We start from the raw sequence: 19,389 nt of genomic DNA on the forward strand, positions 1-19,389 counted from the left end.
TGTGGGTAGGGAAGGGAAGGGACAACTGACTCTCCCCTCTTTCTCCATTCGAGTCCTGACCCAAGAGATCTCTTTAAACAGGGCAGTAGTTGGGAGACAACTGCTTTTCCTCTGCAGTTGACTGATGTGCAGAGGAAACTGAGTGGTGAAGAGGGCTATCTCAGAATGGCTGCTGACTTACCCTGGGAATGGCAGGGAAAGCTATCACCATTTCATCTTCCTTCCTGGCTTGCTTTCCTGAGAGGAGGCAGCACTTGCATTTCGCTGCCGCTGGGGATAGTCAACCAGGTTAGACTTGACAACCGTCCTCGTTCTGCTCCTCTTCCCTCTCGCCCTGCTCCCACCTACAGTGTGGAGCCGGGGGTTGGGCTGAATGAGGGGCTAAGCTGTCAGTCCGTCCTGCTATTTTATTTAAAGGTGAATTAGTTCCTGATGACCTCCCCTTTTAAGTTGGAACTAGAGATGAGCAAGAAATTTGATTCAATTCATGCTTGAAGGCAAACTTACCTCATTCACACTTTCTGAAACAATATGTAAACTGAAATGCAGCCATCCTTAGAAATTTGCACCTCTTCGAATTTTGCAATGTAGTTTTCAGCCAAGTAATGTGTACGAAAACACATATGCCAGAGTACAGTGTGCATAGACACATATCTTACTATTTAGCAAAAATAACATGCAAAAATGCTATGAGAAGGAATTGCTTTAAAGAATGTGTATATTAGACACAATTGCATGCAAACATGTGCATATTAGGAAAATTTTGCACCAAGATCCTGAGGACTTTTTTTTTTAAGTCACAAACTGATGTGGAAATGTGGAGAAAAGAACTTAAGATTGCAAAAAATAAATAAATGGGAAACTGAAAGAAATCAAAACTGGCAGAATCACCTGTCCCTAGTTGAAGAGGTCATTGGGGCAGGCTCCTTAGGTGGTCAACCTGATTATTTTTCAAGAACTGCATATTAGGAAATATTTATTAAATAGTCACAACAATTTTTTTAAAAAAATAATTTTAATATAAATTGAGTAGATCTATGCATGGGGTTTAAACTCCTGTTTTAAATCCACCCCCTCCCTTGCTGAAATCCACCCAGCCACTAAAACATGCAGTGCAACTTCTGGCAATGCCTAGGAAGTGCTTATCTTTAACTGATAATAGAGTGTGGACTATAGAAATGAAGGGGTGGTGGTATCGCCCATATATGAACAAATAGCTTCAAGATCTTTGGCCACCCACCTCACTGTTGGTTAAGCAGGCTCTTGTAATGAATCAGAAGAGATCGTTCCCCATCTTTCTTAGTTTAAAATGTTTCAGCAGTCTGTACAGCTGGAGAAGCTCTCTGAGCCCTAATTAACTTCAAATGTAAAAAAAAAGTCAGAAACAACTGTGCTACCTATTATTGGGGGGTGGGGTGGGGAGTAAAGCTGCTCGTGATTCCTGTGTCATATGGTACTCGCACTTGATAAATCTGTCTTGTGTTTTGGCCCTGCTCTGATATATTGCTATGTCCAGATGTCAGTAAAATCTTCCTTCACATCCAGCAATGCTGAATCCAGGTGCATTTGAATACAGTCTTTCCTCATCCATCTGTGTGTGGAAGGCATTCTCGAATGCATTGGTGTATATATGCAAAAATATAAAACAAGAATAAAATCACAGCAAGGATTAGATTTTAAATACTGGCAGGCCAGTTCTGGTGAATTTTTTGCCCTTGAATTTAATGGGGCTTTGCTTGGTTAATTTAAAAATAAAAAGCCCACTAATCGGTAATATTCAGTTAAGGTATGCTGTAGAATACTTATTCAATCAAACCATGTGAGTGATTGCATGGATTCTAGCCCTAACAAAGAACTCTTGTTGAAATGTGTCTGCCGTGAAGTTCTTCAATAAACCACTGAGTGTACCCAAGGATTGATTTTCCTTCCATTTATATCCCTTACTACTTCTAGGGTGGCTGTTGTTGTTTTCATTCTAGCACACTTCAACTGTCCCAATTCACACAACATTGTTTAATTATTATTTTTTGGGGGGGGTTATTTTTAAGCAGGTCTGGATGAAATTTTTTCTAAGGGTTCTCACATTCTCAAAGTGGATTATAAAAAGAGAAGGCAGGAAGCTCAGGTGCATGGCCCCACCAAGATGGTCGCTGCTGTTATTGTGACTTAAACTAGTCAATATCCCATCCTCACTGAAGAGCAATTCACTAACTGCATTCAAAGAAGAATAAAGGCGACACCTGGCAGCAACCACTTTCACAACACCCATAACATATATGTGCAGCTCTTTCACCGACTGCCACTTTTTACTGTCTTGAGTGAGTTCTTTGGCAATGTTGAAACACATTCTCCTGTCCTGTAGACTAGACAAGCAGGCCCAACAATGTTTGATTAATCCACTAATGACAAATCTACCAGGGAAATCTGCCCGATTCCGTGCCAAGTTCCTTCTAGACAATAAAGATTCCCAGTATGACTTTGGCCAGTGCCAAGTTTCTGTCTGAGGTGGGCAGGATTAGAGATCAATTTGTATTAGACAAAAGTCAGAAACAAGCATAGTCTCATGATTTGTCCTAGTATTCTGTATGATTTTAATTTATTTTATATGCACTGAATTTTGTCTTGTGGGTCTTTGGACCACAATAAAGAGTTGTTGTTGTTGTTGTTGCCTTACAAGTATTGCCTAAAGAGCTTGGAGACTGGGATTTGACCTGCTTCTGGAAAATGGTTCCATTTCCCCTCTCAACCCTAAATATGCTTCATGCAAACAAAGCTGCAGGAGATCGGCGAATTTCTGACTCCTCCTAGTTTAACAATAGCAAGACCAAAAATAATCAAATAAGACCAAAACTACATGTTCCATTTAAATACAGCTGCTGAAATTAAGATAGCTAACCTGGAGTATCTCCAGATGAGGTCATTCAGTGAGCATTCATCCTATTTGTTTGCAAGAAGATTACAATGTTGGCTATTTAATAAGCAGTCATTCCGCTTTGATTGTGGGGAGGTTAGATAACTTTGTATTAAAGCCAGTATTAATCTCACACTTTCCATGGCATTCTTCTGTCCATAGGAGCCAATTCCAAGGGGCCGAGGGGTCTTCAGCCCCCCCCTAAAATATTTGAGGGAGCCGGGGGGGGGCAAAGTTCATGGGCATTGCCATTCAAATAGTGTGAGTGCACCACAACATGTGATTGGTTATGCAAGGTGGGGCTTACCTGCCCCCCCCATTTTATTCAAGTTGGCACTCCTGTTCCAATCGGTTTTCTTACTGCAGAAAGTCCAATGTTTAGGGCAGGCATGTCCAAAGTCCGGCCCGGGGGCCATTTGTGGCCCCCAGGCTGGTTTCAAACAGCCCCCCAGGCAATTTTGAAAAAGCAATCTCTTGCGGCCCCCGAGTGCCTGCTCACCAAAGCCATTTCCTTTTTGCGGGCTCATCACGAGTTCTCCCCTCTGTGCTGGGAACGTGGCTAGCCCCCGTGCCATTAGGGAGTCCCCAGCTGTGTCACACCTTGGGTCAACCAATCTGGTTGGCCGGGGGCATGGCTAAATAAATAAATACTACAGTACACACTTGGGATGTTGATGCTGCAGCCATGGCAGTGGCAGAGGGGCAGCCGCCGCCTTGACAGTCCAGTGCCGGATTTATGTATAGACTAAGTAGGCTGAAGCCTAGGGCCTCTAAATCTATGGGGCCTTGTCAGCTAGCCCGCTCCCCAGCGGGCAGTCTCCCCTCTCCTAAAATTACAAACCCAAGACTTCATGCAAGGGCAGGGCAACTCAGGCCTCTAAGTCTAGGGCGCTCACCAGCCTTCCCTCTCCCCAGTGCCACAGTCCCCCCTCTCCCAAAATTGCAAACCCAATACTTCATGTGAGGGCACAACAACTTGGGCCTCTAAATCTAGGGGGCCTCGTCAGCCTGCCTGCTCCCCAGTGCCACAGTCTTCCCTCTCCCAAAGTTGTAAACACAAGACTTCATGCAAGGGCAGGGCAACTCAGGCCAAGCAACTATGAGACTCAGGGCTAGCCAGTGGGGCCCAATTTGAAGCAGTGGGGCGCAACTTGGTTTTTTTTTTTTTTGTAGGGCCCCAGTTCACAGCCAAAGTCTGCAGAATCTTATAGATATAAATAAAATCCATCTGGATTGCCCTGGTGCGGAAGCCCCCTTAAGAGTGGCACACGGGGCCCAATTTGGCCAAATTGCTCCAATTGCCTTAAGGTCAGCCCTGATGAGACTGTGCAGGGGTTGGACTGACAAGCCCTGCACGTTCTAGGTCCCTGGTGTCACTCAGGGGCCTTACAAGTGGAGTAGCCTAGGGCCTCTTTTCATCTAAATCCAGCCCTGCCTTGACCTCAACCGCCACGTTTCCCCTTCCTCTGAGGCTTCTATCTCTTTTCTCCATGTGCCTGGGCAGCCCCTGAGTTGTTGGTTCTTCAGTGGTGGTGGTGGGGAAGCGGTGCGCAGTGGGTCAGGCATGGAAGGCAGAGGAGGGCTGAGAGCGGCGGCGGCAAGGCTCGGGCAGCGCGGTGCCTCCCTTCCCATCAGAGCTGCCCCAATCCCATTCCTACTTGCGTGCAAGCAGGAGAGGGCAGGGGTCCCTCAGCTGCAGTCCACACATGTTCACTTCATCAAATCTGGCCCTCTTTGAAAAAAGTTTGGACATCACTGGTTTAAGGGAAGCTGGTTTGTTATGAAAGACCTCCCATTCAACCATAGCTGTGCAGGTTCATTTTGCCAGAATGTGCTTTGATCCCACCTGAAAATAGTGACAGCCTAGAGTGGCCTTTCATGTGAAAGGACTGTGTCCATTTCTGGTACTGAAAACAAATTCTGAATGTGCTCAGAGGCACCCTGTTCTTTAATTCTAACTATATCTCTCCCCCCCCCCCCAACTCTAGCTGGTAAATCTTAGTGTTATATTATGCAACATTCAAGAGCTGACAAGAATGGAGCCTGCCCACTGCTGCCTTAGAGGTGTGAGCATGATACCTACAAACTATTTATTGAAATGGCTTCAGTACAAGTCAGTTAGAAAATCAATTCCATTTCTGCAGACATTAGATTTCTGCTAACTTAATCCTTAGGCAAAGAAAGAGTTTTCTGTTACAATTAATTTTAACTCTTTGACCGATACAAGCCCAAATGAATAATTACTCCAGGCTGTTCGTGCCTCTGAATTCCTTGCAGCTGTCCTTCATTAGTTCTTCCACCAAACCATCATTCTGTTTCAAGCTTTTCTCAAGTTTGTCTTGCTGAATCCATAATCCCAAAGTAAGCCCCTGGTTTTCTTTCTCCTTTTTGATTTTTGCTTAACCTAGAAGTAACACAGCATCTGGTCACAAAACCTTTGAGTTCTGAGGAGGACCTGGGAATGAAGGAGGTGAATTGTTGGATCCACAATCATCTTGAGGAGTCATTTGCCATAATAAAAACTCAACTATCCCTCTGTTTGGGTAGGCAACTTTGAGTCAGCACCAGGTTCTAAATCAGTCTGCCAGCAACATCTGGCCCTAAGTCAGAGTCTCCTGCAAGTAGGAAGCTTGGAGCATGATCAAGCACAAAGGGAAGAAGGAATGCTTCAGAAGCAGTCACTCTCTTCACCCTCTCTCTTGTCTGACTTTTCAGCTAAGCACAATAATTCAAAGTTTTATTGAATCAAGAGTTTGGACTGTGAGACGCACCAAACGACATTGCAGCATTTGGGACACAGGATGCTTCATATTTTATATCTCCTTTTTGTTTGCCTATGTTATGGTGTGCCCCAGTGGCTAAGTAATAAGGCACTGGACTAACTTTCCTAAGGCTAGGCAAATAAAGAGTTTTCCATTGCAATTAATTCTAACACTTGTCAGGCTTTCAAATTCTGTAGAAAATGAAAGTGCAAGGGGGCTTTCAGCAGGTGATGCCCCGACCTGTGTGTGTTCATTAAGCATCTGTTGAGGGCTCCTACACATGTGCAGTGGGCTCTCTCTGTGCACAGCTGGGAACTCCATCTTTCTGTTCATTAAGTGTTTGTGTTTGTGTGTGTGCATGTGCGTGTGTGTTGCTCCCCTGCAATCTATCCTAGAATTACAGATCTGTGAAGTACTGAGGAAAGTTTTAGATAGCAACCACCTCCCTACACCTACACACACACACACACACACACACACACACACACACACACACACTAAATATCCCACGATGATATTAGAAGAGCAAATGAGTGCTAAGCCAATTAAGTGTGCAGCACTGGTTAGAGAGCAGCCCAGTTCAGGTGCTCTGTTTGAAGCTTGTTAAACCATAGTTTGAAGCTTGTTTAAGATCCTAATTAGTAAGCTGACATTTAAATGTGTGTTGGATGTGCTTTAAATTTATGGTGTGGATCTGCCCTTCATCTAACATCTGAGCTGTGTGTGGTTTTTTGACAGCTAATAACTGTACACCGGTCATTTCAGAGAAACTAAAGTTTAACTCTTAAGAGAAAATAAATGTACAAACTCTGGTCATTTCTGAGAAACAAAGATTTTACACACATGTTAAGAATGCTGATGTGTCTTGCTCTACTCTAGAGGATTATGTGGAAATCCAACCCATTATCTTTTTTATTATTTTTTAGGTGTCAGAAGCAGGGGCGGAGGAAGGGGGTGCGGTGGGTGCAGTCCGCCCCGCGTGTCACCACTGGGGGGGGGGTGACAAAATGCCAGGCGGCTCTCACCACGGGGGCTGCAGCACACCCAAGCCACCATGTCTCTCGACACCGTGGCTTGGGTGCACGCAGGCTCTGCACTGCCCAAACGGTCCACCCGCTGCCTCCCCCCCCCCAGCTGTAGGGCAGCTGAATGGGAGGAGGCAGGCAGACTCTGGAGGCGCCGCTCCAGGCCCCCGAGCACCTTCCTCCACCGCTGGTCAGAAGGGATGGTAAATTGCTACCGCAAATTTTCTCAATTACATTGTGTTCACTTGGCTCTGGCATGACCCTCCTAACACTAGACCTGCATGTTGTAGCAAACCAAAATAAAAAAGTGCAAATTAAGAGAGGTGCTTCAAGATATTCTGGAAGTCTACAAATCTGCAAGTAGAAGCATTCTGTTTTGCAAAAAAAAAAAAGCTTATGAAATTAAATTTAATAATCGTCTCTTGATATTCATAATCGGAAGTGCTAATACTAAAAAATTTAGAAGTGCACATACATGTTATGAAAATGTAATCAAAGGTTGCAATGGAAAGATGCTGCTGATTAATAATATGCACAGTGTCTTCATGCAGGGCCTCTCTCCAAGGAATTGTAAACATTTTATAAACTAACTGAGCCTCGCAACCATTCTCTGAAAATTGAGCCGTAGGTAGCAAAGATGTAATTAATCCTCTCATGTTTGAATAGTGGCTGCTGAGAGCTAAATGTATAAATGCAGAGAGGCTCTTCAATGGCTCAATTTCCGGCTGTTGTTGAATATGTATTATACCCTTACCAGGGCAATTTTACCTGGCATAAAATGTGGGCCTCTCTACCTCCATTGAGAGGTAATAAACAAGGTCCCATCAGCATTGTAAGCTATCTTGCATTTGTAGTGAAGGAGGGTTACACATTTTCCAGCAAATGCATTAATAAATAAATACCGTGGGTTATTGTTTTGTTGTTTTTGTTTTAACTATTTACTTGTGTTTTTACCTTGTATTTTTATCCTGCGAACTGCTCTGAGATCTTGTGATGAAGGGTGGAATAATAATAATAATAATAATAATAATAATAATAATAATAATGGATTTAACACTGAGCACCTTGAAGGGGTTATACTCCTTTGGATAGCCTAGAAGGGGAAGAAAGGAGAGTGATATCAAATTGTGAAGAAAAGGGGGAGGATTATCTCTCTTCTATATGGTGTTTGATGTAGAGGTTTGATGTTAGATTATCGTTTCCTTAACAGGAGAGAGAAAGTCAAATAAAGCCGGATTTCCTGTGGGAATTCACCAAAGGAAAACTCTAATTAGAATGTAATATAAACAAGACTGAGTAAAGAAACAGAGGAAATATAAATATCCTTCAGTCATTGATCTCTTTTTATGAGCTCAGTTCTACACCCAGAATCTTGTGTGCTTGCAAAGGGAGTCTCCACATCAAATTCTGGAAGCCTTTCCTAGTAAGTTCAACTCAGCTGAGTTCAGTGTTTCCATGACCTTCTTTGCTGGGAAGGTGGAGGGCTGAAGCAGCAAAGGTAGAGACAGCGCTGCCATCAGGTAGGGTGAGGGCTTATCTACTCTTACCTTTCCTCCACTCTTTCCAGGCACAGTCCATGACTTAAAGCTCCATGTCTAAGCATCCCGCTTTTTCCTGCTCCAGAGTTTTCCCTGTGAAATCGCACTCTTTAAAGCTCAATTGGAGCAAACACCAATCCACAGAAAACCTGATGTTTGCTCTGATTCAGCTTTAAAGAGCAGGTTTTCATGGGCAAAGCTAGAGGCAGGGAGGTAGAATGCTCTGACATGGAGCGTTAAAGCACAGACCTCTGCTCTGGAAAGAGCAGAGCACAAGGTTGGTGTGGATAAGCCCCAAGGCAGCCAGTGTGGGGACAGGAAACAGTTTTCGTTGCTTATGTGAGCACACACCAGTGGTTAGCTATCCCATGGCCCAGAGGCTAAAGGCCATGTGAGATATGACAGGGTAGCCATGTGTCTTTTATTCCACATGCTTGCTTCATCCATGTGCAAAGTGAGGGTGCAAATGTCTGTTTTTTACATGAGAAGGAGTGCACAATGGTGCGGTGGGTTCCACTCCCCTCCTCTACCTGCTTTATCTTAAACAATAGACTCAGCTCCACCGCCACCACTAGGAAGTGTCCTGCCTAGTTAGCACCCAAGCCACAAGGACCATTATTCTAACACTTGTGGATTCCAGAGCTGGTTGCTCATGATGAAAGTTGCAATAGCAAGGTTTTGTGCACATTTTAGGAGCATATTGTTTGCCTTTATTAATAGGTACTGTTTGAAAGGCAGAAGAGCAGAAGGTTGACCCTGACAATGGTTTTCTCTTTCGCTTTGTCTAGTTCCCCCCCCCTCATTTCCCCAGCCATCAGTCTTGACTACTCACTACTCTTCACTAAGGCTTGATCTACACAGATCTGTTTAACATTATTAGAATGATATTAGATATGTCATTCTAAAACATCACAGGGCATACTTGTTCATTAAAGCGTTTTTTTTTTTTACCTTGTGTCACACTCCGGGAAATTCTCTCCCTCCCCTGGTGGCCGCAAGGAGCAAAGAAAAACAAGGAAGAGTTCTTACTAATGAGATTATTCAATCATCACAGCGAGAGATGAAGGAACGCAATCTGCCTCCTGTATTTATGGCACTGCTCCAACTGAGCTCCTCCCTCCTCTCTTCCTATCAACAGCACTTCCCCTTACGGTGGCCGCCAGTGGCTAATTGTCTCTGAGTCCTTTGCTCTTGCACCCTCAATGAATGCTGAGTTCTGGGAGAAGGGGGGGTGTTCAGAAATACTCTCCAGTGATGACATGTCAGCTGGCTGCTCTGTCTCACCTCCCTCCCTTCTCCCAACACCTCCCAACTCTTCTGTTCAGCTGTCTCCGGGCTGTGACTTTCCTCAAACCACTGCTGTAATTCAATACTGCCTTCCCCTCCTCTGGAGGCTTCAGGAGAAGGGGGGGCTTCTCAATCTCGTTCCCTTCAGTCCAGTCCCAGACACCTCCCCCCCCCATCAAAATGCTGACTCCCTGCTGCTGGTTGCTGGTTGCTCTGCTGCACCATCTTGTGTCACATTTTAATAGTGCATTATGAAAGTTAAAAATAGGACATTATGTGTCCAATTATGTTATCAAAACCATTTTCTTAACCCTTCCTTAACATAAAAAAACCATGAGTGAAGATCCGCCCTTAGTTAGAAGTTGGAACACTGGGACTGAATGAAAAAGAGACCAATGTAATAGTGCATTATATTTTACTGAGATACCAAAGAAGTGAAGAAGTAGTGGTAAAATGTTACCACCACAAAAATTCAACATCAGGATGCTAATTCATGTTTTTTTATGCACTTCCTAATGTTGCCAAGCTAAAAGAAAGCAAGAAACAAGAAGATACCTAAAATGCCTTCTCCTTGATTCTGAATCTAAGTAAAACCAAATATGACTATCCAGGATAAACAAACTAGAGGGGGGGAATAATCTCATTTAGAAAAGAACTTCACACCTAGATTTTGTTTCCACATGAGCAGGAAATCAATTATTTTCAGAACTTGAGATTTATCTTTCTAATTTTGAAGACAATCTACAACTAACAAAAACCATATCAGAAAAGAAAAGTCACTGGGTATCTGCAGCAAAATAGGGACAGCCAATGAACTCCTCCAGTTGGAGAACTAAAAGGCTGCCACTGAGCAAAGGAAATGTTCCATCAAGAACAGTGATGTTAATTCACCAAACACATTTTGACAGGGCAGTTGCAGGATGGATGCCTGCGAGCCTAGCGTAAGCCAGCGACATGGCTTGCTAGTTAACACTCCATTATCTCGATGCAATTGCATTTCTCCTACTTTCTGGCCATGTTTGTTTTCCTAGTTTCTTGCCTGCTTTCTTCCACCAACACCACCCCTCCCCAATCACTATTCACAGAAACAAAATATGAATTATCTTTTCACAAATATATATATTCCTCTTTGGGGATTCTTCAAGTTGAGAACATCTCATTCTGTATGTATAGTTTTTTTATTGGAGGTGTGTGTCTTAAAATATGTGGGATTTGTATTTTCCCAACTTCAATGCGTTCCTATAGAAAATTGCCTCGAGGTGATAGTTCATTTGAGGGAGCTGACATTGCCTTTTTCTCCAGATAAAAGAAATTTAATTACTGCCGTTCAAAGGGAAGAAGTTGGGCCTTGTTTGAATGTTTTGACTTCTTTCAGAAACGAGCTACTTGCAGTGTCTGCGCTGGGCACATTCTCCTTCAGATAGATTGGGTATATCTTTTGTAGCTATTCAGCACACAAACCTTCTTAACAGAAATGTCTTTCCTTTCTTTCCTTATCACAAAAATAAATAGTAATCTGCTGCTTGAAAGGCTTTTGAAGTGTGATGGCAGAATTTCAAAGGTCTCCATATTTATTTGAATCTCTCTTCCCCCCCCCCCAACACCCCACTCAACAAAAGCCTCTGTGCTTCCAACCACTGTTCATTGACTCCGCAGTGGATAGAGAAGAGAAGAGAATCTAAATCTCAGTGGGAATTTGATTATTGTGTTTATAATGTTTTTAGAACCTTTTAACGGAGTCATTCCAGAGCTTTTTGAAATGGGTGTTGTTTCACACTTGTGCTTGAAATGAAGATGGCTGTGGACAAATGGAATGGAAGATGGACTAAAAACACAAAAGGAACATTCAGTTGCTTTAATTTATTTTTTTCCCCACAAGAAAACTAAAGTAATCATGGGTCACAGACACACTTTATATTTAAAGCACTGTTGTACCACTTTAACAGCATAGCTTCCTGCAGAGAACCAGAGGAACTGTGGTATGTTAAGCTTTCTGAGCAGAAGAAGTAGAGGAGGAGTTTGGATTTGATATCCCGCTTTATCACTACCCAAAGGAGTCTCAAAGCAGCTAACATTCTCCTTTCCCTTCCTCCCCCACAACAAACACTCTGTGAGGTGAGTGGGGCTGAGAGACTTCAAAGAAGTGTGACTAGCCCAAGGTCACCCAGCAGCTGCATGTGGAGGAGCGGAGATGCGAACCCAGTTCCCCAGATTACGAGTCTGCCACTCTTAACCACTACACCACACTGGCTCACACTGGAGCAGAGGTGGATCTACTATGAAACTAATGAAGCTTAAGCTTCAGGGCCCCTAATCCTGGAGGGGCCTCAGAAGCAACTTTAGTCCACAAATGACGCTATTTTCATCTGAGGAATGTTGGAGGGTATGGAAGAGCCCTGCTGGATCCAGCCAAAAACTTATCTGCTTCAGCATTCTGTTCTCACTATGACCAGATGCCTATGGAAATTCTGCAGGCAGAATATGAGCAGAACAGCGCCACAATTTAAGAAGTATATTGACAAGCTGGAACATGTGCAGAGGAGGGCAACCAAGATGATCAAGGGTCTGGAAACCAAGCCTTATGAAGAATGGTTGACAAAGTTGGGTATGTTTAGCCTGGGAAAAGACTGAGAGGAGATATGATAGCCATCTTCAAGTATTGCAAGGGCTATCACATGGAAGATGGAGCAAGCTTATTTTCTCCTGCTCTGGAGGGTAGGATTTGATCCGATGGATTCAACTTTCAAGAAAGGAGATTCCGACTAAACCTCAGGAAGGACACTTACCTTAGATGGTTGAGTGCCTTTGCAGGACAGCACCCTCACGGCCACTATGATTCAGTGAGGGACATGGCTTTGGGGGTTTTCTAGGCTGGTGCATCCTGCCTACCAATTGGCGAATCGTGGGCAGGCTGTCTAGGTGGCTCTACCCCAGGGGCGGATCGGACTGGGCCTGCATGCATCACTCCAGTCCGCCTTCTCAGGTCCAGCTTCCACCTCCTCCAACTAAACATCAGGAAGAACTTTCTGACAATAAGAGCTGTTCGGCAGTAGAACAGACTCCCTCAGAAGGTAGTGGACTCTCCTTCATTTTAGGTTTTCAAGCAGAAGTTGGATGGCCATCTGTCAGGGATGCTTTAGTTGAGATTCCTACATTTCAGGGGGTTGGACTAGATGACCCTCAGGCTGCCTTCCAACTCTACAATTCTATGATTCCCAGTCTTGTACCCCAACATACTGCCTCTGACACTGGAGGTAATTTAGCCATCATGACTTGTCACTATTGACAGATTCAATGAATATATCTAACCCTCTTTTAAAATAGTCATTCTGGTGGCCACCATCACATCACAGCAGTGAATTCTGCAGTTTCTTTGACCCCTCCAAAAACGACCAAATCTCAGATGAATTTTGAACAGCGATGGTCTAGCATTGACATGTCCAGCATAGCCTGTTGCATTATGTAACTGCCCTTCAAGAGGTGGGATGAAAGATATGCAACATGGTATGAGGTTAGAAAGGAGTAACATGACAGATGAAGATGCAAGGCCTTTGCATCGGGATATTGCCACCGCTCCTTTGAAAATCTCTCCATAGCAGTTGGAATTGGCACTGAGAGAGCAATAAGGATATACATTAAGAAGAGAAGTTCCTTTAATATGCCCACTGAGTTAGCAGCATGGACGGGTCCAGCAACAGCACATCCATTACCCGCGTCTAATGCATAGCACATATATAAGTTTACAGCGAGGAATAAAAATGATAAAGCCTTTACTTAAAATTACAAGCACTTCTCTAGGTTTACCATGCAGATTTTTCACACACACACACACACACATTTTATTGTTTGATTTTGCCTTGGCTGGAGTTAGAGCAGGCAATGTGTGAACCACCTCTGTGAACAGTTCCACACTGCGGTGGGAAAAAAGAGAGGAAGTCGCAGTGCAGATAGAGACACTTGCTCGGCTTATGGAGATTTCTCCTCCCTTCTAAGTGGAGACTAACTTGGTATTGCTGAGCTACAACTCCCATCATGCCTGAGCATTGGCCATGCTGGCTGGGGCTGGAGTTGTAGTTCAGCAGCATCTGGAATGCTGCTTGTTCCCCACCCCTGTTAAAAATGAATGCCATCCCTGCTGCAGCTGGCTCCCTGTTTGTAGCAAATGGGTTGCCTAACCCATCTGCAGCAAGCAGAAGCTGACGCGTTAACTGGACTCTCCCTATTGGAGACACTCTGTGAAAATACGCAAGACTGCGGTTTCTGCTTATGGTGAATGGCAGTTGCCTTTCCTAAGATAATATTGTACACACATGCTTATGGGCACATACTCAGACACTCTCATCTATTCAGCACCACAAGCATAAGCAGCGACCGTGAACTGAGAAAGAAGCAGCTGCTGGAAGCAGGTTAGATGTGCACATTCCCACGAATCATTCCTCTTTCATACCAATGCACTCATGCACGCAGGCATGCTCATGAACATCACAAAGTGCTTCATTGGGCAGCATACACATACAGAAGTTGGTGATGTTCCAGAATTGCTGCTTCATTTTTTGAATTGCTGCTTTTTCCAGAGTCTCATGTACAAATGGAGTTTGGAGCCAGTGGTGCTTTCATATCACCCCTTTCCCTGACTTCCAACAACACCCATAGGGCTAACACCCTCCCTTGCTTCGGGAAAGGCGATTCGGTCCACCCTGGATCAAGCACAGTTAGCCTGACTTAATTTCCTTCTTAATTTAATAAAACTATTGCACTGTAGTGAAATCCAATTTGTCGCCTCCTGCCTGGGATCATGGGGAAGGGAGACTCAAAAGAGCTCATCAAAGGCTTTCTAATAAGATTCATGTAACCTCATCTTTAGCCTTATCTCTTCTTGCATCTCCTTCTGTAATTTGCTTTTCCTTTGGTTTTTCTCTTGGCGTTGTTATCTTTCATCTGCCATTGCTTTCAATGGCTGTTCAGAAGTTCTTTGTCTTATCTCGCCATCCAATTGTTTCTCTCTTTGCTCATTTAAATATCTTGACTCTTTTGTTAAGGTTAGATAGAATCCAATTACATGAAGGCAGCAGGTGGGAGTTTTTAAGTGATACATCTATGCTTCAGTCTTGCACAGTTGCTCAAGCTATGTGCAGTTTAAATGAAAGTGATTTACATCCAAGTAGTCTGTGGCGCAGTCACTGGCTAAATGTGATGTGTTAAATGTATCATTTCCCAGTTAGCTGAGGTTCACTGAATTAAAACTCCAAACTTTTGACTTATATTCCACTTCACAGTACTCGGTGCATTACATGGTCTAACTCAGGGACAGAAAATCTGTGACCCTACAAATAGTGTTGGACTCCAACTCCCATCAGCCCCAGCCAGCATTGCCAATCCTGAGGGATAATGGGAGTTGCAGCCTAACAACTTTTAGAGGGGCACAGGTTTGCCATCCGTGCTGTAACTTGGTGAGTTACAAAGGGTGAAGAAGGCTTCTACTGAGGACCTGGACAATTGTTAAGCAAGGAGAAAGCTCCCTCTTGTCTATTCCCAGTGTGTGTTTGATTAATGCCAGCAGACCAAATGCCAGCTCTCATCTTTGCAATATACTTTGCAAGAGTAAGTGGGGCAACCCTAGATTTTTCATGAGCCTGTAGCACACCAAACACTTCCTCCAGATACCTGAAGCATGTGGCAGATCCATGTAGCTGTCCCTAACCTTTGCTTTGCTGCTGTTTCCCAGGTCCTGCAATTAGAAACAACTTCTTCTTCTTCTTCTTCTTCTTGGAAGCACATACTCAGCTATGAGTCCTTTGGTGACAAGATATTGATATCTTATTGGGTGGGTAGCTGTTTTCCTTGGCTGGGGCTAATTCCATACTATAATCCTCAGACTTGCATATGCTGATGTAGGAGAAGCTAATGGGTGCACATCTACATGGGATTGCATTCCTCTAATCCTAGTTGGACAGTGTTTTCGAAGCTACTAACATGAGTCTGACCAAACTGTGGGAGGCAGTGGAAGACAGGAGTGCCTGGCATGCTCTGGTCCATGGGGTCATGAAGAGTCAGACACGACTAAACAACTAAACAAACAAACAAAATCCTAGTGGCTCCAAAAAACTGCAGCCAAAATAGCAGGAAGCATTGCAATCCTGTGCAGCCATAGAAGCATATACTTCCAGTCAACATGGTTCCATTCCCACATGGCTTTCATGCACAAGCAAATCTGAGGGTTGTTGCATGGCGGGAATTGGGAACTGAGAAGCACAGCTGCATATCGACATTTGCTGCTATAAAGAATCAGCACAACAGGATAGAGTGGGAGGAAATGAGAAAGGGAAAGCCCCTCAGACCTATTTGCCTCACTTATGTATCAGCTGAGCTTGTGTCCTAGGATCTGCTTCCTCTTCTCTTCCACTGTCCCAAGTTCAGGTGCCAAATATCAAGAATACAGAAGGTAACATATAACTTTGGTACTCATTGCACTTTGTGGTGGCAACCCTGAGCTATAGGTACTAGAGGTCAGTAGAGTGGGGAAGTGGGGAGAAGAAACATTGCATATCCATAAGATTAAGTTCTGAAAATGTTGGCTTTTCTCACTGAGCTGGGACAGTTGTATGTACAGCATTACCATTGCAACCTTCTAATAAAACATGGTCCTGAAAACAAAAGAAAATGTTGAAAGAATTAAAGGCCACACAAAGTATGCGATATACAAAACAACAACAACAACAGAGAGTGTGAAAAAATAGAAGCAAAAAAGTGGCAAAAAAGAAATTAAATTAATAAAATGGCAGCTCTAATCTCTTTAAAGTTTATTAGAATTATAATGTACACAGGGTATAGCATTTACTCATACAAAGCCATGTTGCAATCTATTCAAGGTTCTGATCTACAGGCAAGAGAGAAACAGGGAGAAAGAGAGAGAACTGGAGGGGATGTATGCCCAGATCTTCCAGTCCTCTTCTGTCCTGCAAAGTTGCTTCAACATGGGCCAAGAAAGGACGTAGGAGAATAAACAGGACTCTACTGAAGTCAATCCACAAGTGGGTGATTCCCTCACAGGGCAGATGGTTTCAATTCCGAGTTCCTTTGTCCTGACTACTGGTTGGACCTTGGCTCCTGGCTCACCCCGAGGTTGCTGCTCACAGCCCAGCTCTGATCCAAAGAGAAACTTGCACATCAGGAGTAACACTACAAGCATAGCCCTTGGCCTGTTATGTTGGTTTTCTGTTTTCAGGGAATTTGTAAAGAAGAGAGCATTGGAAAATGGTGTCTGTAACCCCTCCTTCTTCCCTTTGAATTCCCAAAAGATAGAATTAACTCTTACTCCTCATTCTGCTGTGTGTGTTGACCAGACTATGCTGTAACAAAGTTTAACAGACCTTCCATTAGGATCTTGTAGGTAGCCTCGCATCTAACCAGGGGGTGAGCAAGAGAGAGAAAGTTTAGGGAACAAAGTAAACTTTCACTGAGAGAGAAAAGCAGGACCAGAAGGTCAGTAAAAAAATTTATTGCTACAATAGGTAATATAATTGTATCATGGCAGCTGTAGATTAGGGCTGAATGAACAATTCATCACAAAGAGTTTATTCAGCAAGCCAGTTATCTTCATGTATGCCACAATAGATGCAAGCTATCATATAAATGGCTAACTGTTGTTATACATTTGCTTGCTGAATTATTCCCCGAGAAACATTTATGGCATGGGTTTAGTAAGTAACACCAATCCAAGAAAATATGGTAGAAACCCAATCTTCAACATGACAAAGCTTGTAATAAAATTGAGGAACATAATCATCTTCATAAAATGTAAGAGATTAGGAAGGGAAAGGGAAAATGTGGGAATGGATTCAAATGAATGCCCCAGAATTGCCTTAAACTTTGCAAAAGAAGTAACTCTCAGACTGCAATTCTATACATGTCTCCTCAGAAGACCCTCCGAGTTAAATGGGGCTTACTCTCAGGTGAATGGGTATAGGATTGTGGCCTTATTATCATACCAGTGAAATTATAAATTTACTGGGAAGTAGATCCTCCAAAACTCAATGGAACCTATTCCTAGTAAGTGCATTTAGGATTGCAGCCCTAGCTCATAGAAAATAGTATAGTACACTCTTTTCAGAATGTAAACATTTAGAAATGTATAATTTAAATCAAATCTATAGTATGTTGGCTTTTGCTTCAGGACTAAGTGAGCTGTCCTTTCGATATCTTCAAATTCTGTCAAAATAAAATAAAATAAAATAAATTCCTTCCAGTAGCACCTTAGAGACCAACTAAGTTTGTTCTTGATATGCGCTTTCGGCAGGTTGTTCTCGCCCAGCTGGAGCACCATTGTGGAATGTTTGCAACGGACATCCTGCTGTAGATCATTGGGAGAAGCTCACCCCAACGCATCCCACGTCTGGAAATCCAGGACAAACACACATGCTCAGGAAGCCCAAGCCGGTGTCCAATTCCAGACTCCACCACCACCCTCCTGCTGGCCCAGTGGACAATGCTGTGTCCGACTATACAAATGTGCAAAGGAGGCGGACCTACAAATGAACAAAAGACAATTACTGACTGCACATCAGCGCTGTTCCCAAATGTACCCCTTGTAAGCATCGGATTTCCAATGGCCCAAGTCCTTGATCCTGTCTACCGACAGGCCCAAATGCACAGCGGTGGTAGCTGCCCCAATGCGGAAGGAATGAGGTGCGAATTCAGCGGCCTGCTGGCCAGATGCTGCTACTGCCATACGCATTACTGCAGCAAACTGATGCCTCTTCAGAGGCAAGCCATCCTCATGAATGAGGAGTGGACCATCCTCAGGAGGGCGAAGGGACAGATATTTCCAGACATCCTTAACTGCAAGGGCCAGGTTCACCGGTGGCAGGAAGCCTCAACAAGGCGCCTCTGCCCAACTGATCAGTTTTTGTATTGCGTATGGTGAGCAGTAGTTCAGCATCAGCCAATTGGATGTCCTGCAGGAATAAACCTCTGGATACTCCACTTTGTGGTACCTCAAGCACCACCTTGCCCACACGCAGTGTACCAAAAAAGGTTATGGAAAATGATGCTGAAAAGAACCTTGCCTCATAAATGGACCAACAAATCTGCCTCAAATTCCTGCAAATAGAGCAGAGCAATTCAAAAGTAATTGGTTTCCTGGTTGGGGCTTTCGGCGGTTGCAACCTAGCCCAACCTTCCAATGCCTTTCGCACTATGAATTTAGAGCAGGGGTCTCTTGAGTAAAGGGACTTGCAAAAGAAGGAAATAGCTGATGATTGGATTCGGATGGACTTCACGGCCTGGCCCAAGAACCGTAGGTGTGCTAAATATTGCAACACCTCCTGCGTATTTGGGCAAAGGGCCTCCTGCACTCCAGGGCACAGGGCCCTGAAGGCCAAAAAATCCATCCAGGCCTTCTTATAAGACCGGAGGGTGGATGAAGATATGGAAGCAATTACTCCCTGCATTACAATTTGCTGCCAAGGCTCCAGAGGTGTGGAGGGAAATATTCCAGAAGTTGCCGGGCTACAGGAGCTAAAGTTCTGAAGCGCTCTATCTGAAAACATGACAAAGCATCAGCAATTTCATTACTGGCACCAGGAATGAAACGGGAAGAAAACACAATGTTAAATTTGAGGCATCGCAACATAAATGTGTGCAACAGGGTGGAGACTCTTTCAGAGCGAGAAGACTGCCTGGCCAATACGCTCACCACCGCCTGGTTATCGGACCAGAAGCAGACGCGCTTATCCTGGAACTCACAGGTCCAGATGTGCACCGCTACTACAATGGGGAAAAACTCAAGAAAGGTTAAATCACGAAGGATAGCAGTACCCTGCCAATGTTCGGACCACTTCTGGGCACACCAGCAACCCCTAAAATAG

Source organism: Lacerta agilis, chromosome 3 (genome assembly GCF_009819535.1).
Source record: "Lacerta agilis isolate rLacAgi1 chromosome 3, rLacAgi1.pri, whole genome shotgun sequence".
NCBI classification, from domain to species: domain Eukaryota; kingdom Metazoa; phylum Chordata; class Lepidosauria; order Squamata; family Lacertidae; genus Lacerta; species Lacerta agilis.